Here is a 14013-nt window from a genome sequence, read left to right on the forward strand (position 1 = left end):
AAATAAAAGAAAGGAGTAATTAAATCACAAGAAAAAGAGGGAGGAGGAGGAGGGGTGAGTGAGGGAAAAAGGAAGAAAATAGTAAGGACGCGCGGGAGGGGGGCGAGAGTGAGGGGAGGGGGAAAGCCAAGAGCTCCCAGGCAGGCAGCAGAACTTGCACAGTAATTTGTTCTCTGTGGTTTCCCTCCTCTAGCCCGGGAGGAATCGGGAAAGGAGGAGCAGCCGAGAGATACCACGAGAGAAGAGCCCAGCAGCCATACACCGCGCACCGAACGGGGATTAAATTAGTTTGCCTTGGCCAATCGGAGCGCGCCGGCGGGGGATTATTTGCATGGCGCACTGAGGAGTGACGTCCGGAGGTGAGAAGTACAAACTATTATGGAACTGGCGGGGAAGGGCGAGGGAGGGGAGCAGGGCGGGGATGGGGAGCCTTCGGGGAGGGGCCGCGAAAGGGGGTCACACACAACCACCAGGAACGCGAATAAATAATAAAATAACCCGAACCGAACTAAGCGTCTACTAGGAAGCAAAGGCCGTAACGGCGAAAAATAAAATAAAATTCCGAGGGCATATATATGCCAATTCGAACCGGTTCAAGATGCGCTTCACCCCAAAAAGATTATTTAAATTTAAATCGCGCGCACCCTGGTTTCCGCCTGATCTTCTGGAACCGTGGCGTGTTTAGCTGCAAAGAATTCATTTGGGGGAGGGCACAGCAGCAGCGACAGACGTTGTTGGGACCGGCAGAAGTTATTTAGTTTTTAAGCTACTGGACTTTTTCAACCTTGTAAATTTTCCTTTCTGCATCTTCTCTTCCTTTCCTGTACGGAACTTTTTTTGTTTGTTTCCTATGCCTTTTGTGCTTGCTGAGAAGGAATATAATTTTCCGCTAGTGTATCTTGACGCGCAGGTGTTTTCTGGGCGGGTGTTGGGAAAGGCAACATTTTAATAAGCCCTCAAGATTTATCATATCTTTATCTGTGTGTGAGAATCTCACCAAAAAGACTCTCCGATCTCAGCTCACTTGGAAGAAAGTTCTATTGAGATCAGTGGGACTCTACTTTGAAGTAGTATCAACAATGACATGGTATCTTAAAGATTTATCGTGGCATAAAGTTTCGTGAGTCATGAGACAATGTTGGCTAATTTTTAAGGTGCCACGAGACGTGTCCTTGGTGTTCTGCAGTATATAACAGGGTTACCTCTCTGGAAATTCTTTCAATTTAATATGTTTAGGATGGGGATGCGTGTCAAGTTTAAAATCTGAAATCACTATTTATAAAATGTAGTAGGCTGTAGTATAAGTTGCTTTGAAACTACACTATAAAACATTCAGGTCGGTGCTACCCATGTTTACTCAGGTGAGTTTAGCTAGCCCCATTCCCAAGTAAGGGCCTAGACGTTGAAGTCTAACTAAGAATATTTCTTGTCATTTATGTCCCATGGACATCAGTGTGGTTTACCTTTGGGCAATTTTGGAACGGGGTGTTTAAGAAATATACTAATGGAAGGGGGGTGTTTAAGAAACGTAATGCTCGTTCGTGTACTTCTTGGTTCTCAGTCAGATTTCTCAACTTCCCAGTAGGAGACAGGTCTCCAAGTAGTGAAGATTGTTTTAAGAATGGAGAACTGACGCCCCATACCCTAGCACAATGCTTGGAACAGAAGTTCTTTCCTGTAGATGTCAATGGAATTTGCTTCCTTGTAATGTGTGCCAACCTAGCAGTTCGAAAGCACACAGTGCAAGTAGATAAATAGGTACCCTCCGGCAGGAAGATAAACGGCGTTTGCGTGCGCTCCTCTGGTTCGCCAGAAGTGGCTTAGTCATGCTGGCCACATGACCTGGAAGCTGTACGCCGGCTCCCTCGGTCAATAAAGCAAGATGAGCGCCGCAACCCCAGAGTCGGTCAGGACTGGACCTAATGGTCAGGGGTCCCTTTACCTTTACCTTAATGTGTGGCTCAGATTACAGGCATTGTACCTATAGAAGTTGATGAGAAATCTGTACAAAAACTCATAGGTTTCCAGGCGCCCAATCTCAATCAACAAACCCCTCCAGCTTACATGCCATGTAAAGGGGACTGTCCTGATTTTGGAAGGAAATCCCAGTGGAGATAACTCTGTGGGTCTTACTTTCTAGTCCCTGCCTGAAATAGGGGTCAGGACTTTAATTTATGTTTCTGTTTAAATAAATGTTTATGTTTCTGCCACACATTTTCCCCGCTTTTGGAACTGATTCATGTATATATAGTTCCAGAATAGATAAGCTTTAGGATTCCACAGCAAGATCTTGAAATATATGTAGCTAAGGAGATCATTCTCCCTCGTCTGAATATGTTTCTTCACCTCTGTTGACTTTTGAGAACTTCTGGCCCCCTCACTCTAAACCAGAATTGTATAACAAACAACGCTTGAATTGAAAATGTAAACATAAGAAAATACTTCCGTTGAATAGGGTAAACTGCACTTTTCCCTTGACTCCACGGTTTTCAATGTTTTCCCCGCACCCTCTTTGTTCTTTATTTCCCCCTATCATGTATATAAGTAGACCTGCCAACTGATGATAACTTCACTGAAGATGCATCTTGTGAAGTGGACTCTAATCCATGCCACAATACATTTGTTAGGATTTGTTGGGTGTTTATTTCAAGAAGTCAACAACCCGACTGTGTTGTCTTTGCTGCAACAGGGCTATCAGAAATGCATTGATATGTTATGCTTCCAAGCGTGGTAAGAGACTGCAATTAAATCAGTCGCAGTTACTTTATATACCAGTAAATATTCCAAACGCGTAATAACCAAATCACCAGCAAAAGGTAATAGACCAAGACACCCTCTTGACTCCTTTTCATAGAATGGCACGTTAACTAATCCCAAGGGCTGCGCCCGTCCAATCTCTCTTCACCGCCCATTTCTTCTGCAAAATGTTTAAACTTTAAAGGGCTTCTCTTATAATGCCTACGGCCATCCTTTCATGCTGACTGTCATCTTCACATCTCCTTCATTTCACACGACTGGACGCTAAATTGCCAAAAGTGCATCTTAAAAGTCTGACAGGTTCTCTTGAGGTATTAGCTTTTCTGGGCAACAGTCTACTTCATCAGATGCAAGAGTACAGACCTTGGAAGTAGCGCAACATCCGTTTGGCAGGCGACTGCGCTTTCTCTCTCCTCTCTCTCTCTCTCTCTCTCTCTCTCACCAGTGAGGTCCACAGTAAAAGCAGCAATTAAAAATAGTAGAAGGAAAATGAAACAATACAGAATATACAGAAACATGAAATAACTGCGAGCTCATTCCGTAACGCTGTTAACACCGGTCTACATTCACAATAGAATCGAGGCCATCCATGGGCTCAGAAACTGCTAACCAGGTTATGGCGTTTAAAAATCAGTATCTGAAGCTAAAGAAAAGAAAAAACAACGCTGGGAATAAGACCTGGCACACGTCTTCCCCCTTACACACTAAACGTATGGGGCAGGCCCCCTTAGGTATAGCGTGGTGTAGTAGTTAGATTAGGACCTGGGAAATATGGGTTCAAATCCCCACTCAGTCATGAGGTTCACTGGGTGACAGTGGACCAGCCTGCAAAGCCAAAACCACTTCAAAGAGAACAAGATCTAGATTTACACGCGATGGCTCAGAAGATCGAGGAGAACTTAGTGTGGCGCTGAAGTTTATCCTCTGCAGCCAAATGCCACTCTAGTGCAGAGGGCACTCCAGGGTAGGGGAGTATTTAACACAAGGTGCCACTAAGTGTGGTTGTTGTTCTTAAAATGTCGCTATTGAACTTGCTACTGCCACTGCCTAAAATGGGGCATGGAGAAGTCCTCAAGACGTTGATTCGAAGCATCCTGAGATCAAGTCTGGTGGGAACCATATTAGACCAATGTGGTCAGGGCAGAGATGCCACTGGCCCTCTTCTAGAGTGTGTACGTGTCCGCTGAAAGAGATTTTGATCAAACGAACAGCTAACTGAGGAGTGGAAAATATTTTTTTCCTACTTTTGAACTTCGGTAGCCAATTACAGGCAGATTGCCTAAGATTTGACTTGAGAAATGCAGCAATAAATATAGAACAGGATTTCTAAGTGGCGTCTCTGTCTCTGTCGTTACTCACTGAAAGGCTTGTCCTCTTTGGGCAATTGGTGTAGAAGTTGTGTAATAAATAATAATATTTAATAAATGTTTAGAAAGTATTGAGTGCATTTATGGGGCAATGAATGTGCCCGCAGCCAATGTCGTCGATGCAAACACCCACTCATTCCATCAATGTAAAGCGATACAGGACGGAGTCCAATCTAACCCACAGTCTTGGAAGTAAACTCGCTCAATAAACTGGGCTTAACTTCCGAATAAACATGCCCACAACCTGTTTATTGAGCAAAGTGCGTCTCTCATTGATCCTCACAACAGGCTCATGAGGTTGTGAGACAGCTGCCCTTCCCGTTTTACAGACGAGAAACAGAGACCCAAAAAGTTACTGACAGAGCGAAGCCAAACTGCCTGTTATCTGGCTGCTCCGTGTAAAATGGTCCTTGCCTGAGCACTTACTTCGAAACAAGGGTGCCAACTAGAATAATAAATGGGGGGGGGGGGGCGCGGCGGCAGGTAAGCGCCGCCTTGCAAAATCGATCACAAGATGCGGCGCGCGCGCACACACCATCTGAATGCCCAAAAACTTTTGGGGTGCCTAGCCCCCTCAAATATTTTATTGGGGGCCCTAGGAGTTGACTCATATGCTTTGAAAAATATTATTAAAAAGCACGGAACATACTCTTGAGTAAGCATTCATGTATGTGACCAAGTTGCAGAATTCGGCCATTCGTTTATCAATACGGATACCTGGCATTACCCCCCAGGTTGCCTTTTGAGTCCATTTAAACTCTTAAATAACACATCAACCAACTTTCCAATGCTGGCAGTCAAAACCTTTGGCGTGGTAGATTCTACCACTGGGCTCACCTTGGACGGCTGCACGTGTCTTTTTACTAAGCGGCAGGGGACTGACAGCTCTTGCGCGTGCCAAGTAGGCAGCCGGTGTGGTTTGGCACCTGGTGCCGAGATCCCTACACGGGCAAGACCCGAATGCATGGACAGTCTTTAGACCTGCCTTGGAAGCAGTGTAACTGGCTCCTGGAGAAAAGTGGTCCACACCATCCGCACGACCGTGTGTGTGTGTGTGTGTGTGTGTGTAGGGCCATTTGGCCCAGGACCTTAAGCTCAAAGGTGGCCTCAGATTTAGGCACGTTAAATTTTGGGTAAGTTTCACAACCTACGTTTATGCACATTGGACCAAAATGCGACACACACTTTCTCAGCTTGAAAAGCAGGTGCTGATTATCTCTGAGGTTTCGCTCTGGTTTTGGTGCTTTTCCCCGCTGCTGCCATCTTTGTTTTTATTATCACAGAATCATGGAATTGTAGAGATGGAAGGGACCCTGAGGATCATCCTAGTCCAAACTCCTTGCCATACAGGGGATAGGCAGCTGTCCCATGCGGGGATCGAACTTGCAGCCTTGTTCATTATCAGCACCGCGCTCTAACCAACTCAAACCTCGAAACAAAATTTAAAAATTCCTTCCAGTAGCACCTTAGAGACCAACTAAGTTTGTTATTGGTATGAGCTTCCGTGTGCATGCACACTTCTTCAGATACACGAAAGCTCATACCAATAACAAACTTAGTTGGTCTCTAAGGTGCTACTAGAAGGAATTTTTAAATATTTTGTTTCGACTACGGCTACCTACCTGTAACTACAACGCAAACCTGGAAGTGACTCGGGCCTCTCTAGACCTCTGAAAGGGCCTGACCACCCGTTTATAGCTGGAGGAGTGCAACCTTGAGTTTCAAGGCTGCGATCCTGTGCATAGCTTCCTCCGAGTGATCCCCCACTGACCACGGTGAGGATCCGTCCGATCCTGGAGGGGAAGGGCCGGCGGAGTTGCGCAAGTGCCTTCCACCTTGCATGACTAATCCATCAATCCTGGCGGCTCAACCCAGTGACCCCCCCCCCCCCAAGTCTAGCTGATCTGGTGGGGAAGATATTTTTGTTTAGATGCATGCAAAGAGGTTGGAGACTGACCTGCAAGTGTTCATTTGCCGGTGGTGTCGCCTGGCTGTTTCCAATGTGTGGCCTCTTCACAGTGAAAGAGCTGGAGCCTACAAAGTTTCAACTGGGGGCACAGCCAGGTGAGCCGCCTCCCTCACCTCGAAGGAGAATATCCATCCCTCTAGGAACCTACAGTGTCTAGCCAGGCAGTATACCCTTTTTAAAAGGAATGCTTTAGAAAGTGTTTCTTTTCTTTCTTTTTTTAAAAAACCAAGTAGGGTGATGTTATGCCAGATGTGCCTATCTGATGAAAACGACCGTCTGGTTTAATTTAGTGTTAGTTTATTGGGTTTACATATCGCTTCACGCAGCCAGAGGCTCCTGGGAGCCATTTATAGTATTAAGATGCAAAACTCACAACCATTTAATAAAGCAGTACATTAAAAACAACAACCCTAGAACAGCACAAAATATCCACTGGCGGAACAATTCCGGTGGCTCAAACCAGAATTGGGTGGGTACTGCAAGAAAAAGTTTCACCCGAAATGGCTAGCCAGCTCCTTGTGGGGATTGCTTGGTGGCGGTAATTTTGTTTGGTCAGGTCGGAAGTATAAGGACCCTGGGCATGAAGCAAATCCGGTCCATTGGGAGCAAACTGCTCTCGGAAATGGAGGCCTCCTTTTGGTCCAGATCAATCCAATCCAACAATCAAATTCGGGATTGTTCTCAGGGTAGCTCTACTTATGTTTCCCTGGAACTTTTAGCGATACCGCTGGTTTGTGAGTTGCACCTTTCGTGAACCAGCCCACTGAGTAACCCCTGGAGCCACTTTGGTGGCAAGATCTCATGGTCAAGATCATTTCTGGAAAACAGCTTGAAAAAGACAGAATATTTCCCCCTCCTTCCCTCTCCCCCCGTTTGTTTTCTTCTTCTTCTGAGAAACAGGCTCGCTCGCTCTCCAAATGAACATTGCCTACATCATACAAGGCCTGCTTCACACGTGTATGGTCAGCACGGCCCCTAAACATGACAGCTGGCAGCTGAACGAGTCAACTAATTCTGCGATTAAATTCTGCAGCAAGGTGCGTCGAAGGTGGGAGATCCAGGCTGGTCTGAGGATACCTTAATTTCTTAAGTTTTCTGGGAGATCAGGAGGGCGACTCGCAAAGGAAACTCCCCACACTCGCCCCTCTCCCACCTCGCCGACTTTGCCTGCTTCTTTCTGGTGACTGCGGCGCAAAGCGCGTCCAGCTGGGGAATGCCGTTTGCGCTTCCTTGGCCCGCCAGGAGCTGGCGCTGCGCACGCTGGAAAGGCACCGGCAAGTCCCCTAGGAGGAAACGCGGGGAGAGGAGGAGACCCTTCTGGAGAAGGAGCGCCCGACCCGAGGCTGCTGCGAGTGAGCCGAGGGACAGGGGATCCGGGCTCGGCAGCGCAGGCTGCGATCGCCGTCTGCTGGCTACTCCTCGGCTCCGGATTCTGCAGCGGGGGAGTGGGGAAAGGGGGTGGGGTAGGGTGTTTGAGGACTCCCTGCTTCACGCCACTGGCTCCTGCCCCGATTCCCCCACCCTACTCTACTGCAACTTCCGACCGAGCGCTTTCTCTGCTTTCTTGCGCAAATTCCCCCAAGTAAACCCAAAGCGAGTCTTCTCAAATTCTCAATTTCATTTTAAGAAGCGTGTTCTAATCCACTTAGCAAAAGACCTAGGGGGTTGACACACGCTATCTAAGCAGGGCCAGTCGTGATCCTCATTCTCAGTGAAGAGTTTCAAAACTCACAAGCTATCTGTGATTTGGGAATCTTTTCCAGAAGGTGAACCAATCGTTTCCCTTTCACCTTTCACAAAGGCTTCCCACTCTGACGGTTCTCCTGCAGATTCCTGAGCCCCCTCTCACCCCCGAGGCAAAGCGGCTATAATGTTGTTGTTGTTGTTGTTGTTGTTGTTGTTGTTGTTGTTGTTGTTGTTGCTTCCCAGCTCGCTGGGTGAAAGCGTTTGGAGAATCTCTGGAGCTTTCGAGTCGGGGCTCACCCCTGTGAACAGTGCTCACACATATAATTCAAATTTCACAGCTGACCTGTTCTGAAAAACCTCAATCAGCTTCTAATTGAAGGGAAAACAAAATATTGCTTCCCTACAGCAGAGCTAACGATTTAATCATTATATCAGACATTATAGCTTTTAATTAGGCTAATGCTGATACTGTATGGAAAAGAGATAATTCAACACAGTTCTTGATGGATTCTGTAATTGGGTTAACGGAGGGAGCAGTTGAGGGAAGAGACGTCAATAATATTCAAGCCGCGTCTATAGCTACCACCAGGTTTATGAATGAAAGGATAGAAACGGGGCGGGGGGAGGCAGAGGAAAGGGCTGAAACTTCGCGTAGGAAAGGTTTCTCTCCAACCTGCCCTGTGCCGCCCCCTGGAAAGTTCCCGAGGACGAAATGGAGTCACCGGGAGGACCAAATTCTGATCACTCCCAATATCGGAACCTCTTTCTCCTCGGATCTCGAAGTCCCTGCAATTGGTGTTTGTTTTCTCCGCGCTGGGGTTGAAATGCAACCCCGCGTGCCTATCAGCGAGATGTGAAGAGCAGCTTCTCCACGTCGTCTGCCCACAGTTTGTCATTATCCCTCGACAAAACTGACTTGATGTGTCTCGCAGCTGAAGAGAAGTTGACATCTCTGCTCCCCGAAATCTAGGGGAAAGCGTTCCCTCGAGCGACGCGTTTGGTCTCCTCCTTCAAAAGGAAGGAAAAGCGAGTGTATATAAATAACCTCACATTTGAGGGAATACGAATAGGAGCGACTTGGGCGCATCGGAAAGGAAGTGCCCACGCCTGTGGAAACTGGAATTGGTTTAAGATCAGTTTCCCTTTTCGTAGAGACAAAATTCAGCTGAGGATTCTTGTTGCATTTTAAAAATTATTATTAATCGCCAAACAGGGCGAAGGGGCGCTGACTTTCCTTCTTAATCCCCTCGTTCGGGACTGAAAATAATTAAAGACCTGCCCGCTACATTGAGGCGAAATTAACAACAACGACGACGACAAAAACAGTTTTAGATGAACATATGAATCTAATTACAATATCCAGAGGAATGCTGTCTAGTAGCACACATGGATTTGTGCTTTCTGCCCTGTAATAAAGACAGCCAGCCGATGTTTAGATGTTGTCGAGCCAGCTGATACACTTCCCTCCCAACCACCCGCAATTCGGATAAAAATCTATTTTCCATACATTCTGGGGCAGCTTGAGAGCGACTGGCTAAGGAGCGGCTGTTCCCACTGCCTCCAATTCTGCTTGGCACGTTAACATTAGAAAAGACAAGCAAGGCTACAACGGTGGTTTTCGTTGCACGAATATAAATGGCCACCTTACAACCCTTATTTTGAGCCGCAATTATGGCAGAGAACGAAGTTGGCGATCTCTGCGCACAAAGGGCCCCTTCTTCTCGGGGGCCCGGCGCCCGCCGCTCTCACAGCCTCCCGTTTGAAGAGGCGGGTTTGCTGGGAAGTTGGGAAGAGGACAAGCCTGGCGCTTTTTGCAGACGCTCTTCCCTGTTCTGGGAGCGGTGTGCTAAGCACGTGTAACCGGGCCTGAACCTTCCAATGGGCGCCCTGGAATGCAAGTTCCCCCTGCAAGGTTGGAGCACACCCTTTCGTCACGCTTTGTCAGGGAGAGAGTCTTTTATAAGCTGTTTGTTTATATTATGCCTTAACTAGACTCCCGGCACAATATTGTTTTGAAAGAGAAATATTCTCTATTGTGATCCATCCTTGTCTTATTTTGTCAGTAATTACAGCAGAATTAAACGGGTCATTGATAAAGTTCCATTGACACAAACCCCTGTAATTAACAGTCTGAATGCACCTTAAAAAAAAAAAAAAAAACATTCCTCAAGAGTTGTAATTTTTGAGTCTTTGTGTTGTTAAAGGGATACACGTATAATAGGAGAGGACCAGAATTGCTTAGAAAGAGCCGTGGCTAATTCCGGATTCCACCTCCCCCCCAACAAAAAAACACACACCCTCTAGACAGCCCAATCAGTAATGCTTTCTAAGCTCTGACTGATCAGAAAAACAACACCACCTTTAAGACTAATAATAATAATAATAACATGAGCAGAATAATATATATATATATATATATATATATATATATATATATATATATATATAGTGATTTATAGGATTCAATACCCCCACCCTGCTGCAACGATATTGTTGTGACATTAAATGTTTCAGGCTCTCATAGGATGGCACGCCTTGAGTAGGAAAATTAAGAAAAACAACAACTATATTGTAAAAAGAACAAAAAAAAGCCGGGTACTTTTTAAAGGACGGTTATCGCGTCGCGTTCTCAAGGATGAGACACGACCACTGCTTTGGAAGAAAATGCCAGGGCAATTTCGAGCACTGATGCCTCGCACGAGGTGCCATCGAACCGCATTTCTGTAGCCTGTCTGGCCGGCCCCTCAAGTAGAAAAGACACCCCTCCATCAAAGTCCAGTCAAGACAAACTGATAAGGAAAAGCCTCCGACTGAAGGCAGGAGAAGTGAGCTAACTCCTCGCCGCTGCCCCCTCTCCCACCGCCCCTTCCCGCTTCCAAGCCATTCCCTGTTATTGCAAATTAGATTAACCACCCAGGCTTCAATATACATCTGACACGGGGTTCACCGGAGAGCGGAGGATCATCCACTCCAATCTCTCTTTTCCCCCCCATCGGAGCATCTCCCATAAATTACATCTTGTCCTTTAATACACTTTTCTATGAGATTAAAACATCACTTTGACACGGCTTCCAGTCACGCAGCCGCATCCCCCAAATTACTTCGAAAAACAGCAAACAAGGCGAGACATCTAAATAATCTCCCAAATGCTGTTTCTGGACGTTTCATTACGCGCAGAGGGGAATACATCCCACCTTTGCGCCATTTAATGCCGTTAACCTCTCCTTTTACGAGCAGGAGTCGAGTTCTAGGGAGTGAATCCTGTTTTCTTTAAGATCAGGGTGGAAGGCGATTGTTATCCTAGTCTTGGTATAAGCTGGAGGTTGATCAGACATAGTAGGAAATTAATAATAATAATAATAATAATAATAATAATAATAATAATATGGGCTATGTTTTTTGGGCATGCTTAAACTTTCTGCTGTGACTGTTTTTGGAAGCTTATTCTTCGAGTTAGTTGCTCGTCCTATAACTTCCCTGCAACTCATCCCTCGGTCCTCCAAGCCCCGCCGGGCGGGGAAGACAGGCTTTATGCGCAAAAAATGAGGGTGCTACTCCACTGAGACTGTGGCCCGGATAGATGCCTGGGCACCGGGCTCTGTAGCTCACCACGATGCCCCCTTCTCTCCATTTTCGGTCCGTGTGTGTGTGTGTGTGTGTGTATCTAATTATAGTGAGGGTGGGTGGTTCGGTGGGCGGTTGTTTTGGGGACATCATACCTTGGCCATGACACTTGACCTTCCGAGTCCTTCTGAGCTCGGTGAAATCGAAAGGCAGAGCCTAGAAAGGCTTACAGGAGAGATGTACGGAAAGCCATACTGTATAGTACAATCTCTCTCGTCCTCCTGTTTTCTACCTCTCTCTTTAAGCTGCTCACTTAGGATATATTCAGCTACACACACACCCACACACCCAAGATTATTCACATCAGGGATCCAGTCCTTCTCCAAATCAATTTTTATGAAGGAATGTTGCTACTTTTTCTGCACTTCAACTCAGCGAACTTCCTTGGGCGTCGGTGGGTTGTTTTTATTTGTTTTAAAAATAAGCCCGCAACCAGCATCTGCGGGATGCGCAATCTAAACAATTCTTTGGAAACACTCCCTTTAAAAAAAAAAAAAAAAAAAAGTTATTTGGTACACACTGATGCCCTAAATGGTTCTTAGGCTTCTGGTAGAGCAAGACAGGGGAGGGTGTGCGTGTGTCCACGCGAGATAGGGGAGGCGTAGCCACTCTTTCCCTCTTCCACTTCTGTTCCCTCTCAGGACTCTCTCCTCGAATTATTTAATGTTGAGTTTGTTCTGGGATTTGGCCCCAAGACACCTCACCTAGTGACACCGCGGAGCCATTCACGTGTGAAAGTAGCTTTTGGAGGAATAGCCCTTATGAGGCTACGTGATGCGAACTCCTTGCTATCCGATTTCCGCCATACAGTTGGCAAGACACGCTTTGGACGTCCAGAGAATCCGGGACTGAGGAGGAGTTGGGCATGGCTTACCCAACACCTTTAGATCAGAGGGTGACAGCCTAAGCGCAGGTATGTTTACCTGGAACCAAACCCCGCGGGGTTCATCGGCCCTCCTTACCCGCAGAGAAGTTGCGCGTAAAAATGCAGCCTCGGCTGCGATAGGGTCGCAGCACAAGAAAGTGAAAGTCTGTGTTGTTCCATTGCTCCCTCCCCCCCTTTTTTGGGACTATAACCCGCCTCGAGTAAAATGGATGAGGCCAAGTACACACGTATAAACAAATAGGTTTCGAAACGCTGCGTGCCAGCTTTAGAGTTACGCAGAGCTCTGTGTAGCTAGGAAGGTCGCTTCCGCCCAGAGGGCCTCGAGAACGCCGGGCTCCACTTGCTCTGGGTTTCAAGACAGTTCGATTATCTAGAACCGAACTGGGCGGCCTTTTCCTCTTCCTCCCGCATCCTCACTGACTGTGTGTGACCCTATGATGCTCAAGTAAGTGCGCACAGGATTGCGCCCTGCTCGGCTCATTTGACACTGCGATCTTTGCTCTCAAAGCCGGCGCAGACGTTTTGTCTCTCTTCCTTTCTCCTTCCCTCTGCCCCTCTTCCGTTTCTCTCTCTTCTAGGTAGGCTATCAGGACACCACTTTGCCCTTTGAACAAAGAGGCTTTCAAGGCGACCCCCTCCCCTTCTCCAGGCTGCCTGGGGATCAATGCGCTCAAACGGGTTTATAAATGGGTTAATTGACTGAAGCTGCTATCACATTTAAACACCTGTTTCTGCCAGGAGCCAGATCCGTTTTCTCCCGAGACTGAGTGGTGCTCAGATCTCCGGCTTCTGGCGGTGCCTCCTGAACCACCTCCCTGGTCCAGATTCCCGCCCTCCCAACCCGGTTCAGCTAGCTCCGGCGAAAGCGGGACAAAACTCTGCGGCTGGAGACATACAGCGTCTTTAACGTGGTGGGTTTATCGATTGAAGGGGTCTCCTCGTCTTTTGCTTAAGGAAACCTAACGGGATTGGGATTCAGCACGAAGGGAAATAGATTTCCACCGGCCAAGAGGTCGTGTCACATTCTGGGAGACCCTCAGGTTACATGAAAGTGTGTGGGGGTTCCTTAACCTCTCCCACTACCCCAGCTAAAACTCGCTGGCGACTGTTTGCCGGCGTTTTTATCAAAGAACAGTAACTAGGTTCTTTAGAGCCGCGTTTCCTGGGAGAGAGCCAATCCCAGAGCAGGCAAAGTTTCTTTCTGCCTTGGGTAAGGCCGCGGGGTCACGCAAACCCGAACGGCTCCTGCTTCCTCAAACCTCCCCCCCAACCCGCCATCACACCCCGACTTCCCACGTGGACATGTCAATTGCCGCCCTCTGCCCAAATGGAAACCAACCCCTGAACCAAAAAGTAGCCCGCCTGCATCCCTCCCTTCCCCTCGCAGTTCCCTTGCCCGGGGGAAAAATGCGTAAAAACCGAACAAAAATTAAGACTGCTTGCTGAGCTTCCACCCACCTTTCGACTGTCTGCTGAGCTGGGGAGTCGGTTGTGTGTGTGTGTGTTGGAGAGAGAGAGAGAGAGAGATTCTGTGTATGTGTGGGGTGGGTCATTATTATTTTTTTTAAAAAAAATCTTTTATCATAAAAGTGAAAGTCCCCCCCCCCGTTCGTCACGCATCTCCACATGGATCCCCCATCGATCAAGCAGCAACGGAAAGCTCTTTGGAGCCTCTCGTCGAAAGTTGCAAGCGCGCCTCCCCTCAGGAAACTCCTGGCGGAGCC

At 47.3% G+C, this 14013-nt stretch overlaps 2 long non-coding RNA genes across 3 annotated transcripts in view; one reads left to right on the forward strand and one right to left on the reverse strand.

The window, feature by feature from the left end:
• The window catches only part of LOC308475872, a 336243-nt gene that overhangs the window by 164214 nt on the left and 158016 nt on the right, over nucleotides 1-14013 (forward strand). For both annotated transcript variants that reach the window (XR_013985457.1, XR_013985458.1), the window contains one exon: nucleotides 194-359. This is a non-coding gene — a long non-coding RNA (uncharacterized lncRNA). The remainder of the gene's footprint in view (nucleotides 1-193; nucleotides 360-14013) is intronic.
• The window catches only part of LOC308475929, a 359243-nt gene that overhangs the window by 30987 nt on the left and 314243 nt on the right, over nucleotides 1-14013 (reverse strand). The gene's annotated exons all lie outside the window — the stretch shown is intronic.

Source organism: Podarcis pityusensis, assembly GCF_964106645.2.
Source record: "Podarcis pityusensis genome assembly, chromosome: 4".
In the NCBI taxonomy this organism is placed as follows: Eukaryota; Metazoa; Chordata; class Lepidosauria; order Squamata; family Lacertidae; genus Podarcis; species Podarcis pityusensis.